The sequence below is a fragment of the Perognathus longimembris genome, chromosome 8 (assembly GCF_023159225.1).
Source record: "Perognathus longimembris pacificus isolate PPM17 chromosome 8, ASM2315922v1, whole genome shotgun sequence".
Lineage (NCBI taxonomy): Eukaryota > Metazoa > Chordata > Mammalia > Rodentia > Heteromyidae > Perognathus > Perognathus longimembris.
The window spans coordinates 41,452,693-41,462,323 of NC_063168.1; the positions used below are offsets into that span (position 1 = coordinate 41,452,693).

Here is a 9,631-nt window from a genome sequence, read left to right on the forward strand (position 1 = left end):
TTCATTTGAAGTAATCCTAACTTTATTGTAGCAGGTACTGCTAAGTAATAACACCAGTCAAAAGACAGAAGACACGTGAACCTCTATCTCCTGATCTGATAAACTAAGAAGGAAACTTTTGTGATACTCTTTCCAAAAATGTGTAACTTCTAATCTGACCATGAGAATACACTGGATGAGCCCACATATAGGAAGAACTAGTAAGACAGAATAACTGGCTTTTCAATAGTGTCAAGATCATGGACTGCAAATGACTGAGAAAGTTTCAAAGAACAGAAAAAAGAGCCATACAACTAAATGTCCTTGGGAACCTTAATGGATTTTGAAAATACATTATGAAAATGAAATAAGGCTTGTAGATTGTGTTGAGTGATTCAGCATTGTCAGTTTCTATGTTGACACTGTGATTGTGTATGATATTAACATTAATAGAAGCTGGGTGAAGTATAGGTGAGAATTCAGTGATATTTTTGTAGCTATTTTGTAATTCTAAAATTACTTCCACTTAGGATTACAAATAAAGAGTAAGGCATATTTCATGGATTAATATGCATCCCAGCACTGAAGTAAACATATCTTAAAAGATGTTTTTGAAGTATCTGAGTAATGCTTTATACCTGTCATTTATCAATGCCACACAGCCGTGATGACTTCAGTAGCTCCCAGAGCATTTCACACTTCCATACTTTCAGAGCTGTCATATGCACTTTATATTTTCAAAATGTATTTTCCAAACTGTCTTTAAAATACACATAATCAAATCAAGTACTAATGAAGATTTTTCTTGGAAAGTAAATCTCCCTTAATTTTCATCCTATTCCTAGGATTTTTATTTTCCTTTTTGTGATAGCTTTAAGTAAAGTAGTTCTCTATCCCTAAATTGTATACCATTAACAAACTCTCTCTTTCTTTACTTCTATGCTTGTGTGTATTTTTGCATGTGCACACATGTGCACACATGCACACATGGGACACACCAGGACTGGGGCTTCTACTCAGGGTCTTGTGCCATTACTTGGCCTTCTAACTTAAGGCCAGTGCTCTACCATTTGAGCTACAGCTCCATTTCTGATGGTTTTCTGCATGATTGGAGATAGCCAATTTCTGTCTGAGTGGCTTTGAGATCCCTGAATAGCTATAATTACAGACATAAGCCATAGCACTCATACAAAATTTCTTATTTGAATAGTTGTAGGTAAGATCTTTGCATTTGCACCATGAAAGATTGGTTTTAGATTTTTTTCTCATTTTTTAAAATATATTTTTATTGTCAAATTGAATTACAGAGAGGTTACAGTTTCATGCATTAGGCATTGGATACATTTCTTGCACTGTTACCTCGTCCCTCATCCCTCGTCCCTTGTCCCTCTCCCCCCTCCCTCTTTCCCTTCCCCCTCCCCTCTCACGAGTTGTTCAGTTGTTCAGTTCATTTTCATCAAACAGTTTGTAAGTATTGCTTTTGTAGTTGTTTGTCTTTTTTTACCCTGTGTCTCTCGATTTTGGTATTCCCTTCCAATTTCCTAGTTCTAATGCCAGTATACATAGTTTCCAATATACTCCGATAAGATACAGAGATAGTGTAGGTACAACCACAGGAAGGTGATACAGGAATATCATCAATAATAGAGGCTACAGTTACATATGGCACGTTGAAAGTATTTACAACTTTGATATAACAATCGTTTCCATAACATGGAGTTCATTTCACTTAGCAACATCTTATGCATTCACAAGGGTATAGCTATTGGGCTCCTGTGATCCTCTGCTGTGCTAGCCTAAACCTGTGCTAATTATTCCCTATAAGGGAGACCATATAGTCTGTTTCTTTGGGTCTGGCTCACTTCACTTAGTATAACTTTTTCCATGTCCTTCCATTTCCTTACAAATAGGGCAATGTCATTCTTTCTGATAGAGGCATAAAATTCCATTGTGCATATGTACCACATTTTCCTGATCCACTCATCTACTGAGGGGCATCTGAGTTGGTTCCAGATTCTAGTTTTGACAAATTGTGCTGCGATGAATATTGTTGTGCTGGTGGCTTTAGTGTGATTATGTTTGTGGTCTTTTGGATAGATACCCAAAAGTGGGGCCGCTGGGTCATAGGGGAGTTCTTTGTTTAGCCTTCTGAGGAATCTCCATACTGCTTTCCAGAGTGGCTGAGCCAGTTTACATTCCCACCAACAATGAAGTAGGGTTCCCTTTTGGCCACATCCCCTCCAACAGTTGTTATTGTTAGTTTTCTTGATATAGGACATTCTTGCTGGGGTGAGATGGAATCTCAATGTAGTTTTGATTTGCATTTCTTTTATGGCCAGTGATGTAGAGCACTTTTTCATATGCTTCTTGGCCATTCTCATTTCCTCATCAGAGAAGTCTCTTTTTAACTCTCTAGCCCACTTGATGAGGGGGCTATTGATTCTTTGCGGTTTTGTTTTGGAGGAAGGTAATGTTTTTAGTTCTGCATATCTTTTAGATATGAGGCCTTTGTCTGTTGAAAGGCCAGTAAAGATCTTCTCCCAATCTGTGGGCTTTCTGTTTATCTTGTGAGCTATGTCTTTTGCCTTGCAGAAGCTTTGTAGTTTGGTGCAGTCCCATTTGTCCAAACTTTCTTTGATTTGTAGCCTTTCTGGTTCTTTGTTTAGGAAGTTCCGTCCAGTGCCAAGGAGCCCAAGTGTTTCTCCTACTCCTTCCTTTAGTGTTTTCAGGGTGTCTGTTTTGATTTCGAGATCTTTGATCCATTTGGAATTGATTTTAGTGCAGGGGGATATAAATGGATCTAGTTTTAGTTTGTTGCATGTGTTGAACCAGTTTTTCCAGCACCATTTGTTAAAAAGGCTATCTTTCTTCCAGACTATAGTTTTAGCTCCTTTATCAAAGATTAAGTAGGTGTAGTGTAATGCCCAGATTTTTAAGGCCCCCAAAGACAACCATCAGAGTCCAGAGTCAAAGCCAAACCGCAAAGGTTGTTTATTATGAGTTTGAACCCGGTCCCCCTGCCCCCCTCCTCCCCCCCCCCCCGCACACTCATTGTCAGTGACGCTGAGAGGCCCCAAGCACAATTCCAGCACAACTTTTATAGACAAGTACAGGGAAGATGAGGAAGACCCCTGGTTACAAGTACATGATTGGTTGACATTTGCCCTAGTTTACTGGTTGCCTCAGGATTGGCCTGGGTGTTCCCACCGAAGCATGGGTCAGATGGCCTTAACCCTGGGGGTGGGCCTCCAGGAGTGGTCACATAGCCACATTCCTGGAGCCAGCCGGTTCCTACCTCCTGGTCCGGGCCGGGGTCTGAGATCTGATACTTGGTTATGTCCAACCTTGAGTGGGCTTCGGGCGCGGACAATTAATCATGTCCCTGCTCCAGATAGTGCCCAGATTCGGGTGTGTGGGGGAGCATGTGGTTACGGAGCAGCTATAGGAAGACTGCTGGTATTTCTCCACTTCCCCATGGGTTAGCAAGCAAAGTTACAGAAGCAAAATAGCTGTTAGGGGCATAATCATCACAATTTTATTCTCTATGCTCTTCATTCCCCCCTTTCAAGTGAACCTTTATGAGCAATCTTGGATCTTACATACTGGAGTCTCTAATTTCAGGGTCAATGGGTTGGTATTGGGCTCTAAGAACCATGAGTTGTACTGTGCTAATCCTATCCTTAACAAAAAGCAGCTAACTTATTAATAATACAGGGTCCTATAATCAGGACAAGAATAATCACACACAAGGGTCTGGTCACAACTGAAAGTTTATTATGGTGGGGCCATGATCTCATGACTCCAGTAGGAGTAATAATAGTCACCAGGGGATTTACAGTAGCTCATTCCCAAGCCACCAGACCACCCATAGGTAGGGTTTATGAGTGTCTACTCTCTCTCCCTAGCTACAGAAGCACCAACCATATATATCAGGCCTAGCAAGGTAAAGTTAGCCAAGTCCATCTTTTGGTACACAGCCTCTCTTGTGCCACCAGGGTAGAATGTTCTCTCTCACTGCAAATGAGTCCACAGGCTTCAGTCATCCAAGTTTCCTTGTCGGTGGTGCTTTACTCAGTTGGTAGTGGGTGTGGCTCAGGAGGAGGTCCAGTCTCATAAAGGGCCCTTAGATTGGGCCAGATCTCTTGTTGGTCCTGCTATAGGGCTCTGAGTCGGGAGGGGGGGGGGGTAAAAGCTCATAACAAATGCAATTGCAAGTTAGGAATTATGGGATTGGGATGCCAAATCTGATCCTAAGGCTACATATGAGTAAATCCAGGCTTTACATACAAAACCATCTTAGCAAGGGAATCAAGTAGTTAAAGATACATGAGATCTTTCTGGTTAACATTTAGATGACATCACCCAAGTCCCTTAGCCCTGCAGATGCAGGTACAGACAAACATAGTTTTACACCGAAGTCCCAATTCTGACCCTATTTATATTATAGCCAATTTGATTACATACCAACTTTATTCATATGCTCTAATTTTAAGACATACTGATACCATTTGTTACATACTAAAACTTTCTAGGGATTGTCTTTTTTACTTTTAACATGCCAAAACCTTTAATCTAAAGGAAACATTTTTGTTTCCCCAATTTTTTTTCCTCTAAAGTAAAATTTAATATATCCCCACTCACATCATCTTTTACTTCCTCACGCCATCAGCAACTTACTGGAACATTTTGTGATAATTGACTGTTTAAATCCCTTTTCTTATCCAGAGGAAACAATTTATCCCTTTCTCCAAGGCTTTTTATACTAAATTTCCTCTTTACATTTTCTGGGGCGTCTTTGCTGCTAGAGTTTTAAGGTTGGCCAGTGGCATCTGTAAGATCCACCCCCAGGAGGGCTCCATGAAGATGACCCCCAGAAGTTTAAATCTCTGTCCAGCTACCTTGGTAACTGGCACACACCTGATGGCAGTTACCTTCCTCTCTTTTCTGAGGTCACATCCTACTCCATCTGGACATATTTTAATACTCTTGGACACCCCTCCCACCCCAGGCATTGCCTGGAAGTGACTCTCCAGCCTGTCATTCATGCTTTGAATTTAGCAGCAGGCCAGTATGCTTGAAAATTTCTTACAATATTCAATTTTTTTTTCAATAGAGCTAGTTAACTCCAGTCAAATCAAGAATGTCCCCCCAAAATTTTAGTTTAAGCAGATCCAAAGCACTTTCCAGCAGAAATCAGCTGCATGTGATAAGAGTCCCATCTGAAGATGTAGATTCTTCCAGATGACTGTTAGGCTCTCCTTGATCCTCACTCAAATGCAATGGGCAGGGGCCATGGTGGTGTCAGGTAGCAGTGGCTCCCAGTGGTTCCAGAAGAATGTCACACCTTCTGCTGGGTTACCTGCAACTGTCTCCAAAGACTGGTTAGAGAAGCTTAACCTAAAGCCTAACTTTAGTCAAATTTCCTAGTATTTTCCTGATTTCTTCTTAAGCACACTAGCTTTTGTAGGCTGGTACACCATTAAATGTCAAGACAGCTTTAGGTAATCAATGGCCCTTGGGTCATTTTGCCAGGGAAATAAGTTTAAATCAGATATTTTCAATAAGGCTAGGATTTTTTTTTAAACCAACATAGAAGGCTTGGCCTGTAACCATTTCTCACAAGTGCAGTCTCTGTATACTGTTACCTCTGTTTTCCATGCCTCTCATCTATCCTGCCTCATCTTCCCCAAAATAACTCTGGTCCCTCGGTCCTAAGGGGGGGCTGATGGGCAAAGATCATCCATCTTCTGTAACTTCTTCAGGCTGACTCAGGGACGTTGACTTACCTCTCCAGGAATCTATAATTTTATTCTACTTTACCAAGGGACTGCAGGACCAGATGTCAATTAGGAGCTTTACTCCAAACTGGAAATTACATTTAACATTTTAACTTTTAACTATACAGACTTCTTTTTGGGCTATCTCAGTGTACCTTTAAACATTCCAGTTTGTAAAAGCTTTTTCCTGATTGGCTGGGGAACTGATCCCTGGTGGTCTAGTGGTTAGGATTCGGTGCTCTCACTGCCACGGCCTGGGTTCAATTCCCAGACAGGGAACCAAATGTAATGCCCAGATTTTTAAGGCCCCCAAAGAAAACCATCAGAGTCCAGAGTCAAAGCCAAACCACAAGGGTCATTTATTACGAGTTCAAACCCGGCCCCCCACCCCCACACTCATTGTCATTGATGCTGAGAGGCCCCAAGCACAATTCCAGCACAGCTTTTATAGACAAGTACAGGGAAGATGAGGAAGACCCCTGGTTACAAGTACATGATTGGTTGACATTTGCCCTAGTTTACTGGTTGCCTCAGGATTGGCCTGGGTCTTCCCACTGAAGCATGCATGGGTCAGATGGCCTTAACCCTGGGGGTGGGCCTCCAGGAGTGGTCATGTAGCCACATTCCTGGAGCCAGCCGGTTCCTACCTCCTGGTCCGGGCCGGGGACTGAGATCTGACACTTAGTTAAGTCCAACCTTGAGTGGGCTTTGGGCGCGGACAATCACGTCCCTGTGCCAGATAGTGCCCAGATTCGGATGTGGAAGGAGGAGGGGGGCGTGGGGTTACAGAGTAGCTATAGGAAGAGTGCTGGTATTTTTCCACTTCCCCATGGGTTAGCAAGCAAAGGTACAGAAGCAAAATAGCTGTTAGGGGCATAATGGTCACAATTTTATTCTCTATGCTCTTCAGTAGTTCTGTGGATTCATTTCTGGTCTTCAATTCTGTTCCATTGGTCTTCAGGCCTGTTCTGGTGCCAATACCAAGCTGTTTTTATTACTATAGCGTTATAATACAGCTTGAAGTTGGGTATTGTAATTCCTCCAGCACCGTTCTTTCTGCTTAGGATTGTTTTTGCTATTCTGAGTCTTTTATTGTTCCATATAAATTTCTGGATTGCTTCCTCTATTTCATTAAAAAATGGTGTTGGGATATTAATGCGTATTGCATTGAATTTGTAGATCGCCTTTGGCAATATTGCCATTTTGAGTTTATCAATCCTCTCCATCCAGGAGCATGGGAGGTTTTTCCATTTCCTTAGTTCTCACTTAAATTTCATTTTTCATGTTTTTAAAGTTCTCATTGTAGAGGTCTTTCACTTATTTAGTTAAGGTTATTCCTAGGTATTTTATGTTTTTTTGACGCTATTGCAAAAGGAGTTGCTTTCCTGATTTCAGCCTTGGTCTCGGGTCGTTAGCACAGAGAATGGCCATTGATTTTTGAGGGTTTACTTTATATCATGCAACTTTACAAAGTTTTGGATCAGCTCTAGTAGCTTGGAGGTAGAGTCTATGGGGTTCTTTAGGTATAGGATCATGACATCTGCAAAGAGAGAAAGTTTAACTTCATCTTTTCCTATTTGGATCCCTTTATATTTTCTTCTTGCCTAATTGCTCTGGCTAGGAACTCTAGTACTATGTTGAAGAGAAGGGGAGAGAGTGGACATCCCTGTCTTGTTACTGATTTTTAAAGGGAATGGCTTTAGTTTTTCACCATTTAGAGTTATGCTTGCTGTTGTTTTGTCATAAACTGCCTTGATTATATTCAGGAATGTTCCCTGGAATCCCAGTTTTTCCAGAGCTTTTAGCATAAATGGGTGCTGGATTTTATCAAACGCTTTCTCTGCATCAAGTGATATAACCATGTGGTTCTTTACCTTGCTCCAGTTGATGTGGTGGATTACATTAATTGACTTGCGTATATTGAACCAACTTTGCATCCCTGGGATGAATCCACTTTGATCATGATGTATGATTTTTTTGATGACCTGTTGAAGTCGATTGGCCAGAATTTTGTTGAGAATTTTTGAGTCTATATTCATCAGGGAAATCGGTCTATAGTCCTCTTTCCATGATGCTTCCCTGCCTGGTTTTGGGATGAGGGTTATAGTGGCTTCATAGAATGTGTCTGGTAGTGAACGTTCTCTTTCGATTTCATTGAAGAGTTTGAGAAATATTGGAGTGAATTCTGTTTTGAAGGCCTTGTAGAATTCTGCAGGGAACCCATCTGGACCAGAGCTTTTCTTGGCTGGGAGATCACTTATTGCCTTTTCTATTTCATTACTGGATATGGGTCTGTTTAGAAGCTTTAAGTCTTCATGGTTGAGTTTGGGGATATGAATTTTTTCTAGGAAATCATCCATTTCTTCCCAGTTCTCGAATTTGTTGGCATAAAGGTTTGCAAAATAGTACCTAATTATGGTCTGAATTTTTATTGTTTCTGTGGTGATGTTACCTGTTTCATCTCTTATCTTATTTATTTGAGTGTGCTGCCATCATTTTTCAGTCAGGTTTGCTAGGGGTCTGTCTACCTTGTTGATTTTTTCAAAGAACCATCTCTTTGTTTGTTGATTCTTTCTATGTTTTTTCATCTCTAATTGATTTAATTCTGATTTGATTTTAATTATTTGCTTCTGTCTATTGATTTGGGGTTTGGCTTGTTGTTCTCTTTCAAGGAAGTTAAGGTGCTTCATTAAATTACTGAGTTGCTGTTTCTCCAGTTTGTTGGTGTATGCACTCAGAGATATAAATTTTCCTCTGAGTACTGCCTTTGCTTTGTCCCAAAGGAGCTGGTACTTTGTGTCCTCAACTTGGTTGAAGTCCATAAACATTTGAATTTCCGATTTAATTTCTTCAATGACCCACTCATGGTTCAGCAGTGCAGTGTGTTGTTTAGTCTCCATGAACTGTAGGATTTTCTGTGGTGGCTGTTTGAGTTGGGCTCTAATTTTATTCCATTGCGGTCTGAGAGAATGCAGGGAATGGTTTTGATACTTCTGAATTTGTACAGATTTTTTTTGTGTCCTAAGATGTGATCAATTTTGGAGAATGTTCCATGTGCCACTGAGAAGAATGTGTATTCTGTTTTGGCAGGGTGGAATATTATGTAGATGTCGATTAAGTCTAGTTGGTCTATGCAATTGTTTAGTTCTGTGGTTTCTTTGTTCAGTTTTTGGCTTGTTGATCTGTCCAGAGGTGACAGTGGAGTGTTAAAGTCCCCAACTATCAATGTGTTTGGGTCTATGAGTGTTTTTAGAGACAATAGTGTTTGTTTGATGAAGTTGGGTGCTCCTGTATTTGGTGTGTAGATATTTAGGATGGTTATATCTTCCTGTAAGAGAGATCCCTTTATTATAATGTAGTAACCTTGTTTGTCTCTTCTTACCTTTTTTAATTTGAAGTCAATTTTGTCTGATACTAGGATTGCAACTCCGGCCTGCTTATGGGGGCCATTTGCTTGATATATGTGATTGCAGCCTTTCACCATTCTTTTTTTTTTTTTTTTTTTTTTTTTGCCAGTCTTAGGGCTTGGACTCAGGGCCTGAGCACTGTCCCTGGCTTCTTTTTGCTCATAGCTAGCACTCTGCCACTTGAACCACAGCACCACTCTTGGCCATTTTCTATATATGTGGTACTGAGGAATTGAACCTAGGGCTTCATGTATACGAGGCAAACACTCTTGCCACTAGGCCATATTCCCAACCCATGATTCCAGCCTTTCACCTTAGAAGATGTTTACTTTTGCTGGATAGATGAGTCTCTTGGAGGCAGCAGAAAGATGGATCTTGATTTTTGATCCAACTTATGAGCCTATGTCGTTTGATTGGCGAATTAAGTGCATTAATGTAGAGAGTTAGGATTGAGAGATGATCATTTGT

General features: G+C 40.8%; 1 non-coding gene across 1 annotated transcript; it reads left to right on the forward strand.

The window, feature by feature from the left end:
* The first annotated feature begins 5,963 nt into the window (after window positions 1–5,963).
* Trnae-cuc lies at window positions 5,964–6,035 on the forward strand. Its single transcript has one exon. It is a non-coding gene; the product is annotated as a tRNA-Glu (tRNA).
* Window positions 6,036–9,631: the final 3,596 nt, after the last annotated feature.